General features: G+C 44.4%; 20 non-coding genes across 20 annotated transcripts; 11 read left to right on the top strand and 9 right to left on the bottom strand.

Moving 5' to 3' along the window:
- The first annotated feature begins 4,092 nt into the window (after nucleotides 1-4,092).
- On the top strand, nucleotides 4,093-4,165 carry trnad-auc (transfer RNA aspartic acid (anticodon AUC)). Its single transcript has one exon. It is a non-coding gene; the product is annotated as a tRNA-Asp (tRNA).
- Nucleotides 4,166-4,593: 428 nt separating this feature from the next.
- Nucleotides 4,594-4,665, top strand: trnaq-cug (transfer RNA glutamine (anticodon CUG)). Its single transcript has one exon. It is a non-coding gene; the product is annotated as a tRNA-Gln (tRNA).
- Nucleotides 4,666-8,280: 3,615 nt separating this feature from the next.
- trnak-uuu (transfer RNA lysine (anticodon UUU)) lies at nucleotides 8,281-8,353 on the top strand. The gene has a single exon. It is a non-coding gene; the product is annotated as a tRNA-Lys (tRNA).
- A 9,538-nt stretch (nucleotides 8,354-17,891) lies between these two features.
- LOC142393545 (5S ribosomal RNA) lies at nucleotides 17,892-18,010 on the bottom strand. Its single transcript, XR_012772141.1, has one exon. It is a non-coding gene; the product is annotated as a 5S ribosomal RNA (ribosomal RNA).
- Nucleotides 18,011-18,368: 358 nt separating this feature from the next.
- Nucleotides 18,369-18,487, top strand: LOC142393147 (5S ribosomal RNA). Its single transcript, XR_012771766.1, has one exon. It is a non-coding gene; the product is annotated as a 5S ribosomal RNA (ribosomal RNA).
- Nucleotides 18,488-18,785: 298 nt separating this feature from the next.
- On the bottom strand, nucleotides 18,786-18,904 carry LOC142392857 (5S ribosomal RNA). The gene has a single exon (XR_012771488.1). It is a non-coding gene; the product is annotated as a 5S ribosomal RNA (ribosomal RNA).
- A 354-nt stretch (nucleotides 18,905-19,258) lies between these two features.
- Nucleotides 19,259-19,377, top strand: LOC142393224 (5S ribosomal RNA). The gene has a single exon (XR_012771839.1). It is a non-coding gene; the product is annotated as a 5S ribosomal RNA (ribosomal RNA).
- A 301-nt stretch (nucleotides 19,378-19,678) lies between these two features.
- Nucleotides 19,679-19,797, bottom strand: LOC142393359 (5S ribosomal RNA). The gene has a single exon (XR_012771967.1). It is a non-coding gene; the product is annotated as a 5S ribosomal RNA (ribosomal RNA).
- A 354-nt stretch (nucleotides 19,798-20,151) lies between these two features.
- On the top strand, nucleotides 20,152-20,270 carry LOC142394075 (5S ribosomal RNA). Its single transcript, XR_012772474.1, has one exon. It is a non-coding gene; the product is annotated as a 5S ribosomal RNA (ribosomal RNA).
- Nucleotides 20,271-20,568: 298 nt separating this feature from the next.
- LOC142393371 (5S ribosomal RNA) lies at nucleotides 20,569-20,687 on the bottom strand. Its single transcript, XR_012771978.1, has one exon. It is a non-coding gene; the product is annotated as a 5S ribosomal RNA (ribosomal RNA).
- Nucleotides 20,688-21,045: 358 nt separating this feature from the next.
- LOC142394074 (5S ribosomal RNA) lies at nucleotides 21,046-21,164 on the top strand. Its single transcript, XR_012772473.1, has one exon. It is a non-coding gene; the product is annotated as a 5S ribosomal RNA (ribosomal RNA).
- Nucleotides 21,165-21,462: 298 nt separating this feature from the next.
- Nucleotides 21,463-21,581, bottom strand: LOC142393544 (5S ribosomal RNA). The gene has a single exon (XR_012772140.1). It is a non-coding gene; the product is annotated as a 5S ribosomal RNA (ribosomal RNA).
- A 354-nt stretch (nucleotides 21,582-21,935) lies between these two features.
- On the top strand, nucleotides 21,936-22,054 carry LOC142393146 (5S ribosomal RNA). Its single transcript, XR_012771765.1, has one exon. It is a non-coding gene; the product is annotated as a 5S ribosomal RNA (ribosomal RNA).
- A 298-nt stretch (nucleotides 22,055-22,352) lies between these two features.
- LOC142392856 (5S ribosomal RNA) lies at nucleotides 22,353-22,471 on the bottom strand. Its single transcript, XR_012771487.1, has one exon. It is a non-coding gene; the product is annotated as a 5S ribosomal RNA (ribosomal RNA).
- Nucleotides 22,472-22,825: 354 nt separating this feature from the next.
- On the top strand, nucleotides 22,826-22,944 carry LOC142393222 (5S ribosomal RNA). Its single transcript, XR_012771837.1, has one exon. It is a non-coding gene; the product is annotated as a 5S ribosomal RNA (ribosomal RNA).
- Nucleotides 22,945-23,245: 301 nt separating this feature from the next.
- Nucleotides 23,246-23,364, bottom strand: LOC142393358 (5S ribosomal RNA). Its single transcript, XR_012771966.1, has one exon. It is a non-coding gene; the product is annotated as a 5S ribosomal RNA (ribosomal RNA).
- A 358-nt stretch (nucleotides 23,365-23,722) lies between these two features.
- LOC142394073 (5S ribosomal RNA) lies at nucleotides 23,723-23,841 on the top strand. The gene has a single exon (XR_012772472.1). It is a non-coding gene; the product is annotated as a 5S ribosomal RNA (ribosomal RNA).
- A 298-nt stretch (nucleotides 23,842-24,139) lies between these two features.
- LOC142392855 (5S ribosomal RNA) lies at nucleotides 24,140-24,258 on the bottom strand. Its single transcript, XR_012771486.1, has one exon. It is a non-coding gene; the product is annotated as a 5S ribosomal RNA (ribosomal RNA).
- Nucleotides 24,259-24,616: 358 nt separating this feature from the next.
- LOC142393113 (5S ribosomal RNA) lies at nucleotides 24,617-24,735 on the top strand. The gene has a single exon (XR_012771733.1). It is a non-coding gene; the product is annotated as a 5S ribosomal RNA (ribosomal RNA).
- Nucleotides 24,736-25,033: 298 nt separating this feature from the next.
- LOC142393542 (5S ribosomal RNA) lies at nucleotides 25,034-25,152 on the bottom strand. Its single transcript, XR_012772138.1, has one exon. It is a non-coding gene; the product is annotated as a 5S ribosomal RNA (ribosomal RNA).
- Between the last annotated feature and the right edge of the window lie 215 nt (nucleotides 25,153-25,367).

Raw genomic sequence — 25,367 nt, 5'->3', positions numbered from 1 at the left:
AATAATCACACTGGGGTTGTTTCTCTTTGGCTCCGTGCCATTTATTCATCCACCTCACACAACAACTGATGCACACCTGTTAAACCTGTGACTTGATCTCTCTTATTCTCTCTGTTCCCATAAGTGCAACACCACACATAAAGGTAACTCCCCCTAGAGGCGCAAACCACAACTGCAAGACTTAGTCACTCAGTCTACCACAGAAACATTTCAGAGTTCTCCTCAAACTGTATTCAGTGGGCATAAAGATGTCTTTAACAGAGGGAACGAGGATTTATCTCTGTGCTTCACCCCGGCAGAAGCAGCCAGTGAGGGGGCGGGACTTGTTCCAAATGCTCAGCTGCTCTCCCATTGGTTATTACTTATGACGTCAGAGACGGACAAAGTTCCTACTGGCTCCTGAAGCCGGTGTAGCGGAAGTGGTTCTGGAGGCAGCAGCGACACTTGTAATGTTCACAGCTTCTGTTTGACACCTCAGAGTTTATAAAACTCATACAACACTATCAGAACACATGGTCACCATAGGAACCTTTATAAGTTCAGGCTTTCTAAAGTAACGGGACACACACACATCAGTCCAATAAAGATGTTTTTCTCATCTTTTCATAGTTTCCTGTTTTGCCTTCATAATTCAGATGGAATCAGTCAGTGAAAAACACAGCAGGCTGTGAGAGAAAGTAAAGGTGTTCACTAGACCAACCAAGCCTGAACCTGAGGGATGTATCACTGAAATTACTGAGCACATCATCAGACAGGAGAAGAAGAAGCCCATTTTCACTGATATCAGCATCAGACAGCAGACCTGGAGGTGCTTTTCTTTCTACAGCTGGCCTTCACTCCTCTGTGTCTTCTCTCCAACCATCTTTGTCCCAACCATTGCATCTGTGGTGTTCAGCACATCTGCAGCATCAGGCCCGCTGGCTCCGTTCTGCTCGTCTTCTGCAGACGGAGCTTTTTCATGGCAGGAAACCATCCAGTGAGTCAGGATTCTGCAGGAACCACTGGAAGACTTTCACTTCCTCCTTTAGTTGAACGCTTCATCAAACTGACATCATGCAGTTCCTCTATTCGCCACCAGAGGGAGACACATCTCCATCAATGCAGAGTCCCGCTCAGTATTACTGACAGTACTTCACAGCCACTGAGAGGACACATTTAAATCAGTAACATACAAAGAAATGATTTCTATATTTGAGCCAGGCTTCCACCTCCATATAAGACACACACTGTGTCCTCATACAACAAGCAGCTCTCCTGTCTGAGCTTCACATCTTTACAGTTAGCATCAGCACACACAGCATGTTGATGAAGATTCTCACTCATCCAGGTCATGGTAATCCTAAGAGCTCACATCCTCTGGCCTAAAAGGCCTCTAGGAAAGAGCCAGATAAGACCAGAGCCACCCACTCTCCAGATAAAGGGCCTTACGAGCTGCTGAAGTTCTTCAGATAAATAAGTTTATATTAGTTTCTCTTTTGGTCCGGGGCTCTGGTGCTCTGGAGTTACACCAAGTGTTTCTGAATGTTAGCTGCAACACCTTTAAAACCTGTTTTATCTCCATGCAAACAACAGCTAATCCTAACTGTCCTGTAGTTCGTAATGTGTCAGATCTCCATTTATTCCATCTCTTTTACTGCAGTTTTAAAGCTTCATTACATTTGTTTTGTTGTTGAACCACCAAACCAGCTCAGAAGACACAGTATTTAACGGCTATCAGGTTGAGTGGAGGATGTAAATGAACAAGTGGTTCACTTCAAGGCAAGTAAGGACATTCATCTTGAAAATCAACAGATATCAGCTTGCTGCACTTTTGCATGAAAGGATAACAAATCCAAGCCTGCAATTGTTATTAAGTTTTAAACAAGAGGCACAAGACTGAAGCGTTGGAACAGACAATTATAGCAGATAATAAAACACGTGTGATCTGTGGTGATTTCAGCATGGACCTCTTAAAGGTACATACTCCTAAACAAACTTGTGATTTCTTGGCTGCGTTATACGGTAGAGGCTTGTATCCACTGATCACAAAGCCGAGCAGAGGAGCCACAGATAGTGCAACATTAACTGACAACATTTTTACACATTCCTTGGACACTGGTATAAATAGTGGTTTGGTAATAAGTGATGTAAGTGATCATTTAGCTGTATTTGCAACATTTAATGATCAACTACAGAGGAAGAAAACAGAAAAGCGTAGATATGAAAGGGTAAGGACTGTTAAAGCAATTAATGCTTCAGAAATGAGCTTTAAAACAAGAGTGGAATGAGTTTCATACAGATGAAGTAAACACTGCAGACAATTCATTCTTCAACTGTTATTTATCTCTCTGTGATAAACACGGTCCAACAGGTTTATGTTCACATAAGCATAGTTATGCTGAGAAACCTGGGATAACAAAGGCATTAAAAAATGCATGTAAGAAGAAAAATAAACTTTATGGAGACTTCATCAAAACTAGAACAGAGGTTCAATAAGGTGTTTGGCCATCTGACTGAAGCGGCTGATGAATGTAACTCAGTACAGCGGCTCGTGAATCCTCTGGTGCACGTTGAGCATCGTCATGCTCTTGAATTCCTTCCCGCAGTCGTCACATTTCATGAGGTCCCTCATTTCCACGAGGTTCTCCTGGTGCTCCTTCAGGGCGGACGCGTACTGGAAGTGTTTGCCGCAGTTTGAGCACCACACGGGTATCTTCAGCGACGACCCCTGTTGGTGGTCGGTGCCGCTCACTTCTGCTCTTGACTCTTTTCTCCAAAAGAAACGGGGGCTCTTCTTCTGGCAAATGGCGTAAATCTGGTGTCTTCTCAGCCGTGCATGTGTTTAAAATGCTCGTTGCAGTGGATGCAGTGATAGGGCCGATCGTCCGTGTGGCACTGTATGTGTCTGTTCAGTGTTCTGACACAATCAAATGCTTTAGAGCAAACGGGGCACACTTTGAGGGCTTTCTTTGCCACGTTTTGAACAGGTGCAGATGGGCTCTCCTCAGACGTCCCAGGAGGTGTTTCTAAATGAGCCTCCTTTGTGTCGCTGTCACAGTTCTGAGCGTCAGCGCCTGCCAGAATCTGCTCCAGTGTTGCTCTGCAGTGTGTCCTTAAAACATCTGAGGAAACTGGACAAGTGGAGGACAAAAGAAGAAGTGTCAGACCTAAAAAACTATCTACAGAAGATGAACAATATCTGAAAGTGATGTCCTTAAGAAAGAGGAAAAAATCCAGCAAAGACCTGACACAGGAGCTGAGAGATGCATCTGGACCTTCAGCTGATCCATCGGCTGTTGGCCCGAGCCTCATCAGAGATGGGCTCCATGGAAGGGTGGCTGTCAGGAAGCCGTTCTTAAGGAAGGGAAACAGTAAGCGTTGTTTCTAAGTGCTTGTTAAAATGATTATTTTAGATACTAATTATTGTTTTTTAGGCGATGTGAAAACCGTTTGCTGTGACTTTCAAATCTGCTTCAAAAACTGGACGTGTTTCTTCAGATAAACTCCTGACCAGCTGTGAAAAAGCAGTGAAAATGTCTGGCCTGTAGAAACTTTGTGATGTCAAACAAGATCAGAGATGACATGGATTGTGATGTCACTACAGTGATGACATCACAGCTTTGTGAAGGCTTCTGTTCTGTCTCTTCTGGTCTGTGGTTCCAACCACAGATTCTGGATGGAAGTGAAGTCCGGATTCCAGAATGTTGATTTGTGTTCTCTGTTAATCTCTGGACGACTTCAGCTGATTACTTCCTGTCACTGTCACGTTGGAAGGTCCACTTCTGCCAGTTTTTCAGCAGCCAGTATCATGTTTTCCACCAGCAGTGTTTCCCAAGACAGAATAATGTCAGTTTGTTTAAAATGTTGCCAAAATAAACTATTACAATTACAACAAATGTCATCTCAGGGCACTTCAGTAATAAAGTCCAATTCAGGCCAATTGGAGTTCAATTCATTGTAATTATAATCCAATTCATTCAATTCAGAATGAATCCAATTCATTCATACAGAGCAAATCTGAGAATACAAGCTGGAAGAGTATGTCTTTCCGTTTGCAACAAAATTTACCTCATTGCTTGTCTTCCGGAACACTAGTGAATAGGCATGGCTTCAGTTTCCGTAGTGTAGTGGTTATCAAGTTCGCCTATCACGCGAAAGGTCCTCAGGTCGAACCTGGGCGGAAACATTACTTGCTCCTCCTTTATTTGTTTGAAGATGTATGACTGCACATTAATGATGGCAGCATACACATATTCATAATTATGGATAGGAGGGGAGCCTCATCTGCTATTCTTGACATGTAAAGTCAATTTTTGCAGGTTTTCAAAAGATTTTCTGATGCTATGGTGTGAAACGGACTTTGGCGAATCCCTAGCTGCTGAGCGAAAATGGCAACCTTCGGTCAAGGAATCGAACCCTGTTCCTCCGCTTGACAGGCGGATTCTAACCTTTGACCATTGAAGAAGATACAGAATGTGTTGCTTGACTGTCGTGCCAATTCTGAGAATACAAGCTGTAAGAGTATCACTGAAAAATTGACAAAAAAACACGTCGCTAAAACCCTTTCATTGTCAAGCATTTGCATGACTGAGAGCGTAAATTGACTGTGGAAGGGGTTCCATGGTGTAAAGGTCAGCACTCTGGACTCTGAATCCAGTGATCCGAGTTCAAATCTCGGTGGAACCTTCAGGTGTGTGCTGTCATGGTTGTGTTCTGGAAAGAAGATGTGTTGAGTAGGCTAGTCACTTGTGAAATGACACCAGAGTGCACGATTCCAGCTGAGAGGATCTGTGGTATGTGACGTCACACCTCTGTGTTGCTAGTTGAATGTTTTTTGGTTTCCTCTTGCATGTTCATTTACGATGCTTCTATTTATCCATGCTCTCCCAGAGGAGTGTGTTACAATCCCACTTCTGACTCAATTTGTTGCGACTCCACAATCTCTTTCCGCTATTAACAAAATTTGGGAAAACTTACCTTGTTCTTTGGCTTCCGGAACACTAGTGATCAGGTATGGCTTCAGTTTCCGTAGTGTAGTGGTTATCACGTTCGCCTCAGTGGAACCTTCAGGTGTGTGCTGTCGTGGGTGCGTTCTGAAAAGAAGATGAGTTGAGTAAAGTACCTCTATAACTGATGTTTTATGTAAAACAGAGCACATGGTCAATTAGCTTTTTAAAGATCTTTATTTTAAAGAAAACGATCAAAACAAGAGTTTTTCTGGAAGAGATTTAAATAAGTTCTGAATATGCACTGAAGAGAGGTTACATTTGAGTCTATTTTCTTTGTACAAAACTTAAAGCAAAAAGCTGAAGTCTGCACACTGAGGAAAACTGGTTTTGAGGATATTTATGAAATTTCCTCCTAATAACCAACTTGGGTCGGTGTCCCCAGTGGAACATTTTATGTGTAGTCTGCAGGTTTCATGTTTTCAGCTGGAGATGGATGCTTTTTGTTCTGTATGTTACATATTTTTATCTTGATCAGGACATTCAGAACGCTTGCATGCACAGGTAAGTCCAGCTTCAGTTCCAGGTGTACTCGTCCATTTAACTGGACCACCATGTTGTCCCAGCGTACATGCACGGGATAGACTGTGTAGGAAACCTTCATGACATTCTGCTGCCTCTAACTTTCTCTGTGGGACATCACGCTGCATGTAAGTGCAGCTGAAATCGCTGCCAACATGTTGTCTTTAAGTCACCTGAAGGGGGATTTTCTCACATGAGGCTGCGGTTACAAAATCAGGATTTTATTAGAGCAGAGCGACAGTCTGGACATGCTTTAAGTGACCACGAGTTGACACGTAGTCTTAATGGGCTGATTTTCAGTTTAGCCGTCTGACAGAAGAAACAGAAAAATATGTGGATGAGAGCAGCTTTATGGGAAATTTGGCTGGAAATATACACTCATTCTTTCCTGTTTTTACTGAAAGATGCAGAAATGTTAAACTCTGTAACATGTGTTCAGTGCACCAACCCATGCCAACTCAGTTAGCATACATACAGTTATAGGAATAGTTTACTGAATGTCCCATCTTGTAGACGGCCTCAGTGTTGCATTTCCAGTCCAGTCTGCTGTCCAGGTGAACCCTCAGGTATCTGTAATCCTCAACCACCTCTTCACCGAGGATGGAGACGCTGTTCAGCTGACTGCTGCTCCTCCTAAAATCCACAATCATCTCTTTTGTTTGTATTCAGGTGAGGCGATAGTTTATTTTCCTATAGATGTGATAGTTTCATGTAGATGTGCTGAGCAAGGGCGTAATTTTGGGTAGGGACGCTAGGGTCACGTCCCTAACAATATTCAGCCCCCTACTCAGGGTCTCCACGGATCCTTAAAAAGCATTAAAAAGTCTTAAATAAAAAATACTTTTTTTAAGGTCTTAAACTGTCTTAAATTTCGCCAATTTTCGAAGAGTGGCATTAAATTTCTTCTGGGCGAAATGAAAGAAAGATATGTCTGGAGAGACGATTTTCTATTGCTCTGTGCACAATAATGGCGACTGCTGACGTTTTGTGTGTGCTCCAGTACTTCCGGTGAAAACTTCCGGTGATTTGACAGCTAGCGTCAGGTTAGGGCCAGTGGACGTAAACAAAGGTTAACTTATAGCCGAGAAGAAAGATGATAATATAACGTAGCTAAAAAGACTAGCTTTCTTCAGTAGCCTAATGCTTACCGATTTAGCATGCCTAGCAGCCTCGTTGCTAATGCTAGCCGCCGTAACGTTACCAACCATACCCGACGTCAAGGAGTTGGCTGAGCAGGGGCAAGAGTATGGAGGGGCTGGCAGAGTTAACTTCATAATGGGTGAGTGCAGGTTTCATTCACTTGTTTTCATTCTTTCACAGGATTGATTCACTTCGTTGGTTTATCCGATTGCTGGCCGCCGAGCCATTATGTGTCTGGGTTTGTGTAGGTTACTGATCATGGTTGTTAGCAGTCGACAGTCACGTTGTATGATGTGTGTGTGAGTGTGTATTTTTTCTATGGGTAGGTTACGTGCCATTGACTGTATGAGCGGTCTGTGCTCGTTTTTATTTATTTGATTAGATTGGAGATACTTTATTAATCCCGAAATTTGATTTTGTCGTGTGGTTTATGCTGCAAAGTCACTGTCCATATATGAACAGCTGACTATTGCATAAACCAGTCTGTGCTTCACGTGAGTTGTCCAAAGTTCTGGTTTAAGTTAACTTGGGTAGTAAAATCGTTTTGCTAGTTGTAAAAGCACAGTAGACATAACTAAAAAATTAGGTTCAATTATGGATTTATTTTGCTCAGAGCCTCAGACAAACAGACGGACAAATGGCAGCGAAAACACACTCCTTCGCAGAGGTGTGACAATTGGGCACGATTGTCCTGTAGTGTGTGGTGTTCCCTTGTGTGTTCAAATCTTATGCGATCGTTTTGACACACCGATTCAGTATCACTGAGGCACACATTTCACACTGGACTTTTTTTCAACACCGAACAGCCTAGAGTGTAGTTTTTATATATATTTTTGCCGTGGTAATGGTCTTAATTTTTATTCTTAGAGGTCTTAAAAAGGTCTTAAAAGTCATTAAATTTGTTGATTAAAAAATGTGCAGATACCCTGCATTATATGAGTTATATTACATAACACTTAGCTGACTTTTTTTATCCAAAGCGACTTATAAGAACACATTATTGGTTACAGTCTCTGGAGAATTGTTGGGTTAGTTGTTTTGCTCAAGGTCACTCCAGGTGTAAACAGAGGTAGCCTAATCGTGGGATTTGAGCCTGCAACCCTGTGATTTAAAGACCAACTCCCTAAACATTAGGATGGCTCGTTAACATATAGCATCTGCATGCCATTAACTTATGATTGGTAATGCAAAAAAAAACGAAAAACTGCACTTTTATGTCCCCACCAATGTCAAAATCAAAGTTACTCCCTTGGTGCTGAGGTGTGACAGGGAAGCTGTTGGTACATGGAGGATGTGAGGTCTGTAGCAGGAGGCAGCAGCATGCTGAGTTTGTCTGAACTCTTCCATCTGTCTGATCCCACATTATCCCAAAGCCTGTGAGCTTTTCCATTCCTGACCACACATCCCTCACACTGTTCTGCTGCAGAGAGTTTCCCACCGACTTGCTCTCTTCCTTTTTTCTTCACACTCCTCCTTAACTCCCTGTTTCCCTCCATGAAGGCCTTCTTCTTTATGCTCAGTGGCTGCAACACAAGTTCACATCAACCAGGCGTTTGTTCAGAAAACAGCGTCACAGCTTTGGACTCAGGAAGTGTTTCAGATGTCAGCTGTCACTCAGACACACTCTCATAGGGCCTGGATAGCTCAGTTGGTAGAGCATCAGACTTTTAATCTGAGGGTCCAGGGTTCAAGTCCCTGTTCAGGTGTAGAAATGTAATCTCCTACTTAACCTGTACTTCCCTCTATGCCTGCACTCTGTTTCTACACTGTCACCTCTGACAGAGCCTGGCTGATGCTTTTCCTTCTATGTAGCTTATTGTTAGCTTTGCTGTTAGCTGCATCGTTATATCCTCATTTGTAAGTTATATAAACTATAGAATAATTCTATATAAACTATAGAAATCACCTTAAATACACCAGCTGCAGAGTGTTGATCACATTCACTGAAACTACAAGAGGTTAAGAGCATTTATCATGAATAGTTCTGCTTTATATTAGGGCTTCTTTTCACTTAGATTTCACTATTTGGACAATCTGTAATGAATGAACACCCAGAACAGAACACAAGACATTACAGAGATAAATCAACGCTGGTGCAGTTTAAACAACAAGGGCATTGTTTGCTTCATTTAAGTGGCAATAAAACAAAGCACTTCATCAGAAAAATCAGTGGCAGAAATATATTTTGTAAAGGCCTCAAGAGACATAGATGTTGGAGGAAGTTGCGTAAACTGTGATGATGTCACAAGTTCAGTCGCAGTGGTGCTTCCAGCTTCTCTGGAGTTTGGTGTGTTCCACATAAGGAGCAGTATTCTTTAGTATTTCAGCTTTAGACTGACAACATTTGCTGCTCAGTTTTCCTCTGAGCCACAGAGATGCTCAGCTTTCATTGTGTCCAATAACTGCAGCTTCTAAAGTGGATTTCATAGCACTGCTGCATCTCTGACAGTTATCAGATCATTTGGGTGGAAACACATACATCACAACCCTCTGAATCTGCTTTCAGTCCCACCTGAACAGTCTCTCAGTTTCAGACACAAAATGTGTCTTTTAGTTTGAATCTCAGCTGATATCTCCAACAACTGTAGAGGGACTCATATCATTTCACCAGCTGGTGTGATAAACTTACAGAAACAGCTCAGGAGCAGCACCGGGGATCTTTTGGGAGAAAAGGGGATTCTCTCCATGCTGATAGAGCTGGTGATAAATGAGTTTCTAACTCGTTTCAGGTCACTTGCCCTTCCTCGTGTGTCTCGGTCTGATTGTGGGATGAATGTTTCCACCTGTTCCCTGTTAACCCAGTGTATAAGAGTCTGCGCCCCCCCTTGTCTTGTGCCAGTGGGTCGTATTCGTCAGTATCTACGTGCGTTCACTCCGGCCTTCCCAAGTCTGGTCACAGCCTTGTTCCAAGCAACCTTCGTGCTTTGTTCTGTTTCTCTGAGAGAGTTTTTGGTTTTGGTCATTTTTATATCACAGATTGGTTAAACCATAGTATATGTTTCATAGCTCTTTTGTTTCCTCCGAGTGGAGTGATTCTTTGTTTTCTTAAATGTTTTTCATAGCCTAGTGCCTCTGCTTTGCAGGACTGTTTTTCAGTTGATTACTAACCATAGTCTTCTCAGTCTTTCCTCTGTAGTGGGGGTGATTTAGCGTTACTTATAACTTTTGATAGTCTTTTTGTTTTTCCTCCTTATAGTGGAGCGAGTATTATTTTGATCATTTTTATAGTTATACTTCTTCCATTTTTGGGAGAAGTATATTTAGATAATTCCATAGCCTGTATTTTCTTCTCTCTGGGAGAATTGATCCTCTGCTTTTCAATAAAGCTTGTTATTGGAAAACCTTCTCCCTGCATCTGTGTCCTGAGTTCCTGGGCCTGACAACACTTTCCATAAAGCTTATTGCTGACAGACGCTTTTAAAGTATCTATCTGTTGAGTTGTAAATACATTTGATGATAGTTATCCCATATATACTCTGTTTTCTTCTAAGAGTTTTGAGCAAAGTTGTGCCTTGCTTATTTGTGTGAAGGTGGTAAATTCCACTGTTAGGAATGTGGTCTGGTCCGGCCTGAAACTGAATCCCCCTTCCCTTCTTTTGAGAGCTTTTTGTACACACCCATTTCCGAATAAAATGGAGGAGGCGTGATGGAGAAGCTTCAGAGTGGTTAGGAGATTGTAAGGAGCCGTCTCCTCACCAGCTCTCCTCAGGAGTAAAAATCCTTGACGTCTCTCTCTCTATCTTTATGAATTTCTAGGTATTTGAACCTGACACTATCCATAGATTATGACATTAAAAACCGAACAAGTTCAACAATACTGTACATCCATGTAGGCCTATTTATTAAACATTAATGTACCTGTAACCTGTGATGAATCATTCATAATACACAAACAACGGTATGCACTAGCCTATCAACTGACTAAGAACATACACTCATGCAACTTTCATGAGACAACTAAAGGAAAAAAAGAATATGGACAGAAATAATGACAGAAATAACAAACCATATTCATAATAGGATTTTGAACTTAAATGGGAAAATATAAGTTTGATCCAGCTTAAACAGGTAGCCCATATGGACAGTATTGGTCGGTTAGAGAAGTTGTTTATTTGATGTTATATCTAATATTGCAGAACATCAAAGCCTGTGGAAGAGAGAAGTGTTTGAGGCCCTGGACCTGGTGCGCTCAGAGGTGGAGCGGCGTTTTGATCAGGAGGGACTCCGCGGAGCTGCAGGGCGAGAGCAGGCAGTTCAGGGGAAACGAGTGGATGTGGGTTCCCCGGAACTGACCCCCTTTCCACGAGAGCGGCTAAGCCTTGAGCTGGACATACTGAGGGATGTGTGTAGGGGTCCATCCTGCAAACCTTGCAGCACCAACCCCGCTCCATGCTGTCAGAGGTGGAGAAGCTCATTAGGCTTTCTCTGGCCCCGCCCATATCTGTGGCGGCATCCGAGCGCTCTTTCTCAGCCTGAAAACCTGGCTGCGCAACACCATGACGCAGGAGAGACTAGGCTAGGCGTCCACTATTCCGGCACGTCAACGTAACTCGCCGGATTGGATGCCTAGTCTCGCCGTGTTGCTACTGCAGTGGTACAGAGGGGCGTGTGAAATGGCTCCGGGGGAAAGTAAATAACTTGTGATTTTAAGCAACCGAAATTTCTCCCTCTAAAAATTTGAGTTTTGGAGGGAAATTAATGTGTATAAATCGTCAGCAATGGAACATTATTTCATATTGCACCATGGATCCAGATCTGCGAGCGAGGAGAGCTGCTGTGCTGCTGCTGCTGCTGCGACACAGGAGAACACATGAACTACTGTCATTGGATAACGCACTCCGTCTGCCGTGGCAAATTTGCATAAAGTCAGGCCGAGCCCAACTTTTTGACGTGCCGCAGGTCCGCCGCTCGCCGTGCCGGAATCCCAGCATGCTTTGCGAGCACGGCGACAACGATCGGCCGGATTTCATTGAAAATGAACTGAATGCGTTGGATACGGCTTGACGTGCCGGAATAGTGGACGCCACACATTTGGCCATTATGAACGCTCACAGTGACCTTATGGATGAAAGCCATGTCTCGACCCTGCTTAGAATTTTCATTAGTAGGTCAACTGAGAGAAGGTCCACTTTTGGAAATGTATGAAAGCCCTGAGTCATGAGCGCAGACTTTTCTTTTTTCATTTGTGGTGTGTTTTATGCTGCTATGTTCCTTAAATGGCTTGATTTGGTTATCAAATTTTTATTTACTGAACAATAAAGATGCCGTGTTCATATATTCTATTTCTCTTATAATTCAATTCAAATTCAAAAATACTTTATTTATCCCAGAGGGAAATTAAATGTTGATGTAACTCAATTAAATCAAGGAGTAACTGCATGTTATTATAAAATAACTTCAAATCAAATCCTCAATCATTGATAAGTGTGCGTGCTTCCGCCGCCCCTCCCAACAAAAACCCTGCCACCCCAAACAGAACAGTTCCAACATCTCTGGTGTCAACTGTTTGCTCTCTCCCAACGTCTCAGCTGATGGAAACATCCCTCACACACATAGTAAACTCACTCAGTTACTCGTATAAGAAACACACAGAAAAACATGTTGCCCTGAACTCGGTGCGCTGCACTTGCTCGCTTGCTTGGGTGAGGAGGTGCTACGGTGGCCCTGAAGTGCCAATCACAACGGCAAAAGAGAAAGCGACAACGGCAAATTAAAAATTCATTAAACTTTATATGGAGGAACAAAAACCACTATGTTAAAAAAAATCTGTAATAATGAACTGATACGATAATGGTGGCCTTAGCTTTTTAGACTTTTACACTTTAAATAATACTTTCAAAATAAATTAGCTTAAACAATTTATCAAGAACCACTGCATGAAAAGAGGGATTTGTGGATGTATGTGGCCCCTTACATGTCCGCATACGTTGAGCCCCTGCATTTGCGGTGGTAAAAGTGAAAACTTGGCCCAAATTGTCGCAAATTGACCTGGCAACTGCTCCCCCATGCCCCCCTCCCCTCCCCTACTTAGGAGAGCCTTTAATATGTAAATGCCAGTGATCAGGTCAGGAGCTGCCACAGTCATTTTCAAGTGGGGTGGGGTGGGGTGAGGTGGGGGGTGGGCAGGCCTGTTTCTACACGTTCACCATCACCTCCAACTCCAGCCACGTTTGTTGCTGTGTTGTCTTGAAAAAGAAGAGGTGCACGCTGTCTGCTGGTGACAGGTGATGCATATCTGTTTTTTTTTCTCCCAAACACCTCTTTTGTAACCGCTTTTTGTGGGCAAAATTCAAGGATTCAAGGTTTCAAAGGTTTATTGTCATGTGTGCAGTTAGAAACGTGTTTCCCTGAACAATGAAATTCTTTTCTTTGTTGCCCGCACTGGATGTCCAAATGTATAATAATAAAGATAAGATAAAGATAAAATAAGCATGCAACAGCAATATTCTAAAAGGTTTCTTAAATAAAATAGAAATATAGAAATAAAAATATAGAAATCTGGCCTGTATACATAATGTGCAGTAGTGCGCTCAGTGTTTTATTGTGTATGGCTTAATTCGGTGTCACAATGGTCACAATATCGCCGAGGTCTTTTCTTTGTCCTTGCAGAGTCCATTTTTGTGTCAAAACAGTGCAAATTGCCAGCTGTGGTCAGACAACATTAAATAGCAAAAGGACGGGAGGTTGTCTCGCGAGTATTCCGTGTAATGACGTATACGCATATGATTGGTGGAGCTTAACGGCTCGCATAAGCTCTCGTTCAATCACGTATGAGAAACATTGTGTCGTGCAGTGTAAACAAAAAGTTTAAGGAGCAGATCTGGCGGCAGAAAGGCAGACAGAAATCACTGAGGTCCCGTGCTGTAAAAACTGTCCTGGTTTGCGAAATACAATGGCTGGAAGACGACTTGCTTTCAACTCCCCAGCAACTCTCTGCGGGTCTACAGGTTTGTGTGTTTTTTTCTACTTGCACATGACCTTTTGATTGATTAATTTTAGTCTTGTTGACACTGTACAGCACTTGGGACAGTTCTCGCTGATTTTAAATGTGCTGTATATTAAACTTACTTACTCACTTGCTTACAGGCAGATAAAATGAAAGTCCTGTTGAATGCTATGACCGGAATGTCTCATATGGTGGCCAGCACTGTGGATACGATCGTGGAGAGGGTTCTGGAGGGAATCGACCAGAGATTCGCTAGGTTGGAGGCAAGATGGCCGTCGAGAACGGACTGAAGTTACATTCCAGAGAAGTTGAAGAGCGCAAGAGAAGGCGGATACAGAATCCGAAAACCGCGGTAAGAGTAGGTTATTGACTGTGGCTTTACGCTAAACTCAACTTAATTGTGTCCATCACGTGAAAACCAGTGTGAGTTGCTTTATTTAAAAAAAATTAATTTCGTGTTTTCATTTTATAGGCAGCAGTTCGCCGCCTGCATAACTCACCGTGGCATTATAATCCAGGTCAAGGGTAAGAATAAGTGAATGTTCTCCCAATATCTAGTTGAGTTGGACCCGATGTTACGTTAATGCAGTTTTTTTTTATTAACCATAGGCCTGTTGTTTTTACAGGCTACTGTCACCTCACAATATGGATGTAACGAGTCGCTTGAAGGAGGCGGTGTCAAACAGTCCGAACTTCAGAGAGGCAGACGGGGACACTATCGAGGGTGAGGGCGCTGACTTTTACCACGGCTGGCACTGATACTTTTAAGCACTGGTCATTTTATTCATTCCTCTTGTTTGTTTGTTTTTAGCTGCGTGACGGACCTGTGTGCTGTGCTACAGGCGCATCTTGAAGCCAACCCGAAATACTCCCAGTCTCACCACAGAAGAGTGAAAGAGAGTAAGAACATATACGCTGTCAATATGACTTTTGTTACTTTATAGACAAGTTGTCAATATGCTGTGCATGGATAGACTATGTTTTGATTTATTGGTTATTCCAACAGCTCCCAGAAGCCAGCTTCTGATCCAGGATGAGGACGTCTGACAACTCCTGCAGACCCTGCAGGGACCGGAGGAATGCGAAGAATGCGGATTCCAAACGGCGGCGTTTAGGCTTATTGTGTATATCGTAGGCTACAGCAGTGTGAGTATATAGTTTTCAATTCTTTATTATCAACATGGTTCTTATTACAATGTAAGCTATGTACATTGTGTGGTGTGGCAATGAAAGCGCTTTAAAAAAAAAAAGTTTCCTTTTTCATTCTCAATAGATTCACGTCATTCATGCCTGCATTAGCCTATTCATAGTGCAGCTTATAAGAATGACGTGAATATATGAAGTACACAAACATCCCAGGAATATTAGTAATCATGATCACAATTATTAATCATAATTGCTGAATGATATGCCCATATAAAGTATGCATATATTAACCTAATTGGCCAATGGGCGGTCAGCTTTACAGGAGCTTTTTTATGTAATCACGTGCCTTTTTCGTCCAATACCAGCGAGGCCAGTGAGAGGTCCAGGCACTCTCACAGCGGGGTGCTAATCGCTGAGCCCTTAGCACCCCGCTGTGAGCCCGCCGAGAGTCGGGTTAGTTTCTGACGATTTTCTCACTCCACAAACTTAAAGTTTGTCTGCCTGCAAGCGCCCAGGTGCGTCCGAAAATTAGGCAAATTTGCGGAAGTTCACTGCCGTCCACAGTGACACAAATCCCTCTTTTCGTGCAGTGAACACATCTTCAATTTGGAACTTCATACCAAATTTAATTTTCTCTAAATTAGGAGAGATGAGGAGGTAACTGGGCTATTTAGTCCATCCCACCTGCAGTAAATGGCTACACCGGTGTGCCATTCTGTTTGCCCCCCCCCCCCGGCCCTATATTAAATTTGGGATTTTTTTTAAAGGCTTAGAAAGGCTGGATATAGATAGTTAGATATTGTAGCTGGCTAGTTAGATATAGGCCTACAAATTTAGTAACTAAATGTGTTTGATACTTTAAATAAGTCTTTGATACGTTTTGTTTTATTTTATAACAGCATTTAACCTACAGAAATAAAATGCAGATGATGGCGCGTTCAACTTAGCCTACCTCCACATGTTTTACAGTCATTAAGTCCGCCGTGGGCAATACTGAAGTAACTGCTGCATACAGTGCACCTCGCACGGTGTCATCATTCTTCACCTTCACCAGACATGGATACACTTTAGTATATTCTGCTGTAAAATGAGTCTTATATTTTCGTTTTTTACTCAAGGATTCACCCTCTGCCATTTGGCAGGATGCACAGTTTTGAGTGGTAACTTAGGTAACTGTCAGAGAGTAAATGGAAGCCCTCCCACACCGAACGTTATTGGCTTATTTTGCTGACTAAACCAATCAGCGCGCCCTCTGACCAGCAGTCGCCCTGAGCGCTGGTTGAACAGAGCATCGCTTTGGACAGATACACACAGGTTTCACACCTCTCCCCACACCCCTCTCTCTCTCGTGCCTGCGCAGTCCAAACGCGCATGGTGCACGAGTTATTGTATTGCCTGCACGCTCTCACTCGCATTGAAAAAAAAAAAAAAAACACTCCCTAGCATAGTCTAAAATCCGGGATATTTTATCCGACTCGCGGGCATCCGTGATTAACTATCAATATCAGGGAGACTCCCAGAACTTCCGGGAGACTTGGGATGTCTGATCATAGGATGCGAAAGCATCTATGCTACTGCACCAGTCTTCCCCATTTCCCCAAAGAAAGACAGCGCCAGTGCATTGTGAACCTAATGTATCCTCCTCTTTGCATCAAACACATTCATGCTACCTTAACTGAAAACTGTAAATTACACGTTGCAAATTTGAAAGTCAGGCCAAAATGCCATCGTTGTCAATTTGGGGAAAACGGAAAACTCATGCTACAACATTTCAAATGTGAGACTTTCAAAGTAATTAGACTTTGGAACTGTTAAAAGGTTTTAAGATAATCACAGGACTATGGTGGGAAACCGCCCAAACTCACCTTAACCATGGCCTGAACAGGCTAACGTTATGCCTGTTTGGTTCGTTAGCTAGCTAACTAACACTAACGTTAGCTCATGAACGCTAACAGTCGGAGCAGTAATTAAAACATATTAAGAAACATACTTGCTTGATAACTTACCTTATTTATTCTTTTTCAAACGAATTTTTAAAAAACTGAAAAAGTGGACTCAGCAGGCTCCCCTCAGTGCCCCGGCCTGTGTGCTGGACTGCTGCGTTGCTGACATAGACATAATATACGTTGCTGAGCGGGAGAGACTGAACGTTACTACTGCGCATGCACACTTCTTCTTCTTTGAATGCGCAGTGGGAGTGAGACTGTGTTCCTACATATTGTTGAGTGAGCTTCACTCTAAATAAAGTCATCTTCACTCTAAACACTAAGTTTTTTGCCTTTTTCACCATGCAACTAACTGTTACTTCATAAATATCAGTCATAAGTGCATATTGTAATTAACCTAGTAAAGTTAACAAATGTCAGGGCAGCTATTGGATTTTACAGTGAAGATGTATTGTACATAGATAATCCATGAGCCTAGTCAAGCGGTGAAGTTGTAAAGCAATGAGATGAAAAAAGTGATCAGAGCTTCATCCTCTGTGGCTGGTTGACTGTTAGAGCTTCCAGCAGCCTCTAACTCCCACAGCTTAAACCACAGCTGTCCCTCACAGGGTAGACGTCTCAAATGATGTTCTGACTGGGGTGGTTTATATAATCAATATGTAAAAGTGTTTGTGTAATGGACTATATTCCCTGAACATAGCTGAGGAAATGTTGCATCAGATTCACTTTCTTAAAGACACCTAACCCCTGAGGGAGGTCAACACAACAGTATACACACCATCAGCTACTATTTATAACACTCTCATGCTCTCTTATTCACAGTGACGGTGCAGCTGTCAAAACAACACGACTCATGATTAACTTCCGTCTGACAAATCCATGTTAATCACATAATTTTTATCAACAGCGACATTTTCTTTGCAATTGTTACAAAGTTACAGTTCCATTTACTTCAACACAGACACAGACACCAGGAAGTTAACCAGCTTGGGCTGCTGCTGATTGGTTGGCAGACACCTCTGTTTCTGTTTGGCTCTCAGTCTCCATGTTGCTGATCCTGGATCTGCTGAGATGTCCCAGGCCATTGTTGGCTTTGATCCTCATACATTTAACTTTGTCCTCAGAAAGGACAAGTTCCAAAAAGTTAAACAGGGACTAGTTTTGCATTTGACGTAGCCAAACTGCATGCGCCTGGAGAAGCCAAAAGGCTTACAGCACCTGGTATTCCCAGGCTGTCTCCCATCCAAGTACTAACCAGGCCCGACTCTGCTTGGCTTCTGAGATCTGACGAGATCAGGCTTGTTCAGGGTGGTGTGGCCGTAAGCCAGCAATGGAATCACAAACCAGCTCTTTATAGATTCTGAAACAGAATCTGTTATTGTATTCCGACTTGTAAAATAGAACTATACTGTTTAGAGAAGACGCAGTTTATGAGCATGTCGTGGGATTGAGCTTCCCTGGTTTCTCTATATGACAACGGACACAAAACTACACACAGGGAACAGAGGAGCTTGACAGACACTAAGTTATCTGAGAGTCCCATTTTCAGCTGCAGAGAACAATCACATCAGGGAAGTCAACGTTCAGGCTCAACAGCAGCCTCTAAAGCCAGCTCTCTGGTAAAAATAGGGGAAACGTATGGTTCCAGCACCTATATAACATATATTTGTCACAGGGACTGTGGCTTACGGCCACACCGCCCTGAACACGCCCGATCTCGTCCGATCTCGGAAGCCAAGCAGGGTCGGGCCTTGTTAGTACTTGGATGGGAGACCGCTTGGGAATACCAGGTGCTGTAAGCTTTTTTCTCTTCTCTCTGCGGCCTGCATGTAACATCTGACCATCACCGTGTGCCACACAGACACCAGGAAGTTAACCAGCTTGGGCTGCTGCTGATTGGTTGGCAGACACCTCTGTTTCTGTTTGGCTCTCAGTCTCCATGTTGCTGATCCTGGATCTGCTGAGATGTCCCAGGCCATTGTTGGCTTTGATCCTCATACATTTAACTTTGTCCTGAGAAAGGACAAGTTCCAAAAAGTCAAACAGGGACTAGTTTTGCATTTTACGTAGCCAAACTGCATGCGCCTGGAGAAGCCAAAAGGCTTACAGCACCTGGTATTCCCAGGCGGTCTCCCATCCAAGTACTAACCAGGCCCGACTCTGCTTGGCTTCTGAGATCTGACGAGATCAGGCGTGTTCAGGGTGGTGTGGCCGTAAGCCAGCAATGGAATCACAAACCAGCTCTTTATAGATTCTGAAACAGAATCTGTTATTGTATTCCGACTTGTAAAATAGAACTATACTGTTTAGAGAAGACGCAGTTTATGAGCATGTCGTGGGATTGAGCTTCCCTGGTTTCTCTATATGACAACGGACACAAAACTACACACAGGGAACAGAGGAGCTTGACAGACAGTTATCTGAGAGTCCCATTTTCAGCTGCAGAGAACAATCACATCAGGGAAGTCAACGTGCAGGCTCAACAGCAGCCTCTAAAGCCAGCTCTCTGGTAAAAATAGGGGAAACGTATGGTTCCAGCACCTATATAACATATATTTGTCACAGGGGCTGTGGCTTACGGCCACACCGCCCTGAACACGCCCGATCTCGTCCGATCTCGGAAGCCAAGCAGGGTCGGGCCTGGTTAGTACTTGGATGGGAGACCGTTTGGGAATACCAGGTGCTGTATTCTTTTTTCTCTTCTCTCTGCGGCCTGCATGTAACATCTGACCATCACCGTGTGCCACACAGACACCAGGAAGTTAACCAGCTTGGGCTGCTGCTGATTGGTTGGCTGACACCTCTGTTTCTGTTTGGCTCTCAGTCTCCATGTTGCTGATCCTGGATCTGCTGAGATGTCCCAGCAGGCCATTGTTGGCTTTGATCCTCATACATTTAACTTTGTCCTGAGAAAGGACAAGTTCCAAAAAGTCAAACAGGGACTAGTTTTGCATTTGACGTAGCCAAACTGCATGCGCCTGGAGAAGCCAAAAGGCTTACAGCACCTGGTATTCCCAGGCGGTCTCCCATCCAAGTACTAACCAGGCCCGACTCTGCTTGGCTTCTGAGATCTGACGAGATCAGGCTTGTTCAGGGTGGTGTGGCCGTAAGCCAGCAATGGAATCACAAACCAGCTCTTTATAGATTCTGAAACAGAATCTGTTATTGTATTCCGACTTGTAAAATAGAACTATACTGTTTAGAGAAGACGCAGTTTATGAGCATGTCGTGGGATTGAGCTTCCCTGGTTTCTCTATATGACAACGGACACAAAACTACACACAGGGAACAGAGGAGCTTGACAGACAGTTTTCTGAGAGTCCCATTTTCAGCTGCAGAGAACAATCACATCAGGGAAGTCAACGTTCAGGCTCAACAGCAGCCTCTAAAGCCAGCTCTCTGGTAAAAATAGGGGAAACGTATGGTTCCAGCACCTATATAACATATATTTGTCACAGGGACTGTGGCTTACGGCCACACCGCCCTGAACACGCCCGATCTCGTCCGATCTCGGAAGCCAAGCAGGGTCGGGCCTGGTTAGTACTTGGATGGGAGACCGCTTGGGAATACCAGGTGCTGTAAGCTTTTTTCTCTTCTCTCTGCGGCCTGCATGTAACATCTGACCATCACCGTGTGCCACACAGACACCAGGAAGTTAACCAGCTTGGGCTGCTGCTGATTGGTTGGCAGACACCTCTGTTTCTGTTTGGCTCTCAGTCTCCATGTTGCTGATCCTGGATCTGCTGAGATGTCCCAGGCCATTGTTGGCTTTGATCCTCATACATTTAACTTTGTCCTCAGAAAGGACAAGTTCCAAAAAGTCAAACAGGGACTAGTTTTGCATTTGACGTAGCCAAACTGCATGCGCCTGGAGAAGCCAAAAGGCTTACAGCACCTGGCATTTCCAGGCGGTCTCCCATCCAAGTACTAACCAGGCCCAACTCTGCTTGGCTTCTGAGATCTGACGAGATCAGGCGTGTTCAGGGTGGTGTGGCCGTAAGCCAGCAATGGAATCACAAACCAGCTCTTTATAGATTCTGAAACAGAATCTGTTATTGTATTCCGACTTGTAAAATAGAACTATACTGTTTAGAGAAGACGCAGTTTATGAGCATGTCGTGGGATCGAGCTTCCCTGGTTTCTCTATATGACAACGGACACAAAACTACACACAGGGAACAGAGGCTTTTGACAGACACTAAGTTATCTGAGAGTCCCATTTTCAGCTGCAGAGAACAATCACATCAGGGAAGTCAACGTGCAGGCTCAACAGCAGCCTCTCAAGCCAGCTCTCTGGTAAAAATAGGGGAAACGTATGGTTCCAGCACCTATATAACATATATTTGTCACAGGGACTGTGGCTTACGGCCACACCGCCCTGAACACGCCCGATCTCGTCCGATCTCGGAAGCCAAGCAGGGTCGGGCCTGGTTAGTACTTGGATGGGAGACCGCTTGGGAATACCAGGTGCTGTAAGCTTTTTTCTCTTCTCTCTGCGGCCTGCATGTAACATCTGACCATCACCGTGTGCCACACAGACACCAGGAAGTTAACCAGCTTGGGCTGCTGCTGATTGGTTGGCAGACACCTCTGTTTCTGTTTGGCTCTCAGTCTCCATGTTGCTGATCCTGGATCTGCTGAGATGTCCCAGGCCATTGTTGGCTTTGATCCTCATACATTTAACTTTGTCCTCAGAAAGGACAAGTTCCAAAAAGTTAAACAGGGACTAGTTTTGCATTTGACGTAGCCAAACTGCATGCGCCTGGAGAAGCCAAAAGGCTTACAGCACCTGGTATTCCCAGGCTGTCTCCCATCCAAGTACTAACCAGGCCCGACTCTGCTTGGCTTCTGAGATCTGACGAGATCAGGCTTGTTCAGGGTGGTGTGGCCGTAAGCCAGCAATGGAATCACAAACCAGCTCTTTATAGATTCTGAAACAGAGTCTGTTATTGTATTCCGACTTGTAAAATAGAACTATACTGTTTAGAGAAGACGCAGTTTATGAGCATGTCGTGGGATTGAGCTTCCCTGGTTTCTCTATATGACAACGGACACAAAACTACACACAGGGAACAGAGGAGCTTGACAGACAGTTATCTGAGAGTCCCATTTTCAGCTGCAGAGAACAATCACATCAGGGAAGTCAACGTTCAGGCTCAACAGCAGCCTCTAAAGCCAGCTCTCTGGTAAAAATAGGGGAAACGTATGGTTCCAGCACCTATATAACATATATTTGTCACAGGGACTGTGGCTTACGGCCACACCGCCCTGAACACGCCCGATCTCGTCCGATCTCGGAAGCCAAGCAGGGTCGGGCCTTGTTAGTACTTGGATGGGAGACCGCTTGGGAATACCAGGTGCTGTAAGCTTTTTTCTCTTCTCTCTGCGGCCTGCATGTAACATCTGACCATCACCGTGTGCCACACAGACACCAGGAAGTTAACCAGCTTGGGCTGCTGCTGATTGGTTGGCAGACACCTCTGTTTCTGTTTGGCTCTCAGTCTCCATGTTGCTGATCCTGGATCTGCTGAGATGTCCCAGGCCATTGTTGGCTTTGATCCTCATACATTTAACTTTGTCCTGAGAAAGGACAAGTTCCAAAAAGTCAAACAGGGACTAGTTTTGCATTTTACGTAGCCAAACTGCATGCGCCTGGAGAAGCCAAAAGGCTTACAGCACCTGGTATTCCCAGGCGGTCTCCCATCCAAGTACTAACCAGGCCCGACTCTGCTTGGCTTCTGAGATCTGACGAGATCAGGCGTGTTCAGGGTGGTGTGGCCGTAAGCCAGCAATGGAATCACAAACCAGCTCTTTATAGATTCTGAAACAGAATCTGTTATTGTATTCCGACTTGTAAAATAGAACTATACTGTTTAGAGAAGACGCAGTTTATGAGCATGTCGTGGGATTGAGCTTCCCTGGTTTCTCTATATGACAACGGACACAAAACTACACACAGGGAACAGAGGAGCTTGACAGACAGTTATCTGAGAGTCCCATTTTCAGCTGCAGAGAACAATCACATCAGGGAAGTCAACGTGCAGGCTCAACAGCAGCCTCTAAAGCCAGCTCTCTGGTAAAAATAGGGGAAACGTATGGTTCCAGCACCTATATAACATATATTTGTCACAGGGGCTGTGGCTTACGGCCACACCGCCCTGAACACGCCCGATCTCGTCCGATCTCGGAAGCCAAGCAGGGTCGGGCCTGGTTAGTACTTGGATGGGAGACCGTTTGGGAATACCAGGTGCTGTATTCTTTTTTCTCTTCTCTCTGCGGCCTGCATGTAACATCTGACCATCACCGTGTGCCACACAGACACCAGGAAGTTAACCAGCTTGGGCTGCTGCTGATTGGTTGGCTGACACCTCTGTTTCTGTTTGGCTCTCAGTCTCCATGTTGCTGATCCTGGATCTGCTGAGATGTCCCAGCAGGCCATTGTTGGCTTTGATCCTCATACATTTAACTTTGTCCTGAGAAAGGACAAGTTCCAAAAAGTCAAACAGGGACTAGTTTTGCATTTGACGTAGCCAAACTGCATGCGCCTGGAGAAGCCAAAAGGCTTACAGCACCTGGTATTCCCAGGCGGTCTCCCATCCAAGTACTAACCAGGCCCGACTCTGCTTGGCTTCTGAGATCTGACGAGATCAGGCTTGTTCAGGGTGGTGTGGCCGTAAGCCAGCAATGGAATCACAAACCAGCTCTTTATAGATTCTGAAACAGAATCTGTTATTGTATTCCGACTTGTAAAATAGAACTATACTGTTTAGAGAAGACGCAGTTTATGAGCATGTCGTGGGATTGAGCTTCCCTGGTTTCTCTATATGACAACGGACACAAAACTACACACAGGGAACAGAGGCTTTTGACAGACACTAAGTTATCTGAGAGTCCCATTTTCAGCTGCAGAGAACAATCACATCAGGGAAGTCAACGTGCAGGCTCAACAGCAGCCTCTCAAGCCAGCTCTCTGGTAAAAATAGGGGAAACGTATGGTTCCAGCACCTATATAACATATATTTGTCACAGGGACTGTGGCTTACGGCCACACCGCCCTGAACACGCCCGATCTCGTCCGATCTCGGAAGCCAAGCAGGGTCGGGCCTGGTTAGTACTTGGATGGGAGACCGCTTGGGAATACCAGGTGCTGTAAGCTTTTTTCTCTTCTCTCTGCGGCCTGCATGTAACATCTGACCATCACCGTGTGCCACACAGACACCAGGAAGTTAACCAGCTTGGGCTGCTGCTGATTGGTTGGCAGACACCTCTGTTTCTGTTTGGCTCTCAGTCTCCATGTTGCTGATCCTGGATCTGCTGAGATGTCCCAGGCCATTGTTGGCTTTGATCCTCATACATTTAACTTTGTCCTCAGAAAGGACAAGTTCCAAAAAGTCAAACAGGGACTAGTTTTGCATTTGACGTAGCCAAACTGCATGCGCCTGGAGAAGCCAAAAGGCTTACAGCACCTGGTATTCCCAGGCGGTCTCCCATCCAAGTACTAACCAGGCCCGACTCTGCTTGGCTTCTGAGATCTGACGAGATCAGGCGTGTTCAGGGTGGTGTGGCCGTAAGCCAGCAATGGAATCACAAACCAGCTCTTTATAGATTCTGAAACAGAATCTGTTATTGTATTCCGACTTGTAAAATAGAACTATACTGTTTAGAGAAGACGCAGTTTATGAGCATGTCGTGGGATTGAGCTTCCCTGGTTTCTCTATATGACAACGGACACAAAACTACTCACAGGGAACAGAGGCTTTTGACAGACACTAAGTTATCTGAGAGTCCCATTTTCAGCTGCAGAGAACAATCACATCAGGGAAGTCAACGTGCAGGCTCAACAGCAGCCTCTCAAGCCAGCTCTCTGGTAAAAATAGGGGAAACGTATGGTTCCAGCACCTATATAACATATATTTGTCACAGGGACTGTGGCTTACGGCCACACCGCCCTGAACACGCCCGATCTCGTCCGATCTCGGAAGCCAAGGAGGGTCGGGCCTGGTTAGTACTTGGATGGGAGACCGCTTGGGAATACCAGGTGCTGTAAGCTTTTTTCTCTTCTCTCTGCGGCCTGCATGTAACATCTGACCATCACCGTGTGCCACACAGACACCAGGAAGTTAACCAGCTTGGGCTGCTGCTGATTGGTTGGCAGACACCTCTGTTTCTGTTTGGCTCTCAGTCTCCATGTTGCTGATCCTGGATCTGCTGAGATGTCCCAGGCCATTGTTGGCTTTGATCCTCATACATTTAACTTTGTCCTCAGAAAGGACAAGTTCCAAAAAGTTAAACAGGGACTAGTTTTGCATTTGACGTAGCCAAACTGCATGCGCCTGGAGAAGCCAAAAGGCTTACAGCACCTGGTATTCCCAGGCTGTCTCCCATCCAAGTACTAACCAGGCCCGACTCTGCTTGGCTTCTGAGATCTGACGAGATCAGGCTTGTTCAGGGTGGTGTGGCCGTAAGCCAGCAATGGAATCACAAACCAGCTCTTTATAGATTCTGAAACAGAATCTGTTATTGTATTCCGACTTGTAAAATAGAACTATACTGTTTAGAGAAGACGCAGTTTATGAGCATGTCGTGGGATTGAGCTTCCCTGGTTTCTCTATATGACAACGGACACAAAACTACACACAGGGAACAGAGGAGCTTGACAGACAGTTATCTGAGAGTCCCATT

Source organism: Odontesthes bonariensis, chromosome 11 (assembly GCF_027942865.1).
Source record: "Odontesthes bonariensis isolate fOdoBon6 chromosome 11, fOdoBon6.hap1, whole genome shotgun sequence".
Classification (NCBI taxonomy): Eukaryota; Metazoa; Chordata; class Actinopteri; order Atheriniformes; family Atherinopsidae; genus Odontesthes; species Odontesthes bonariensis.
The sequence above is the reverse complement of the archived record's forward strand: the minus strand, read 5'-3'. Positions and strand labels throughout refer to the sequence as shown.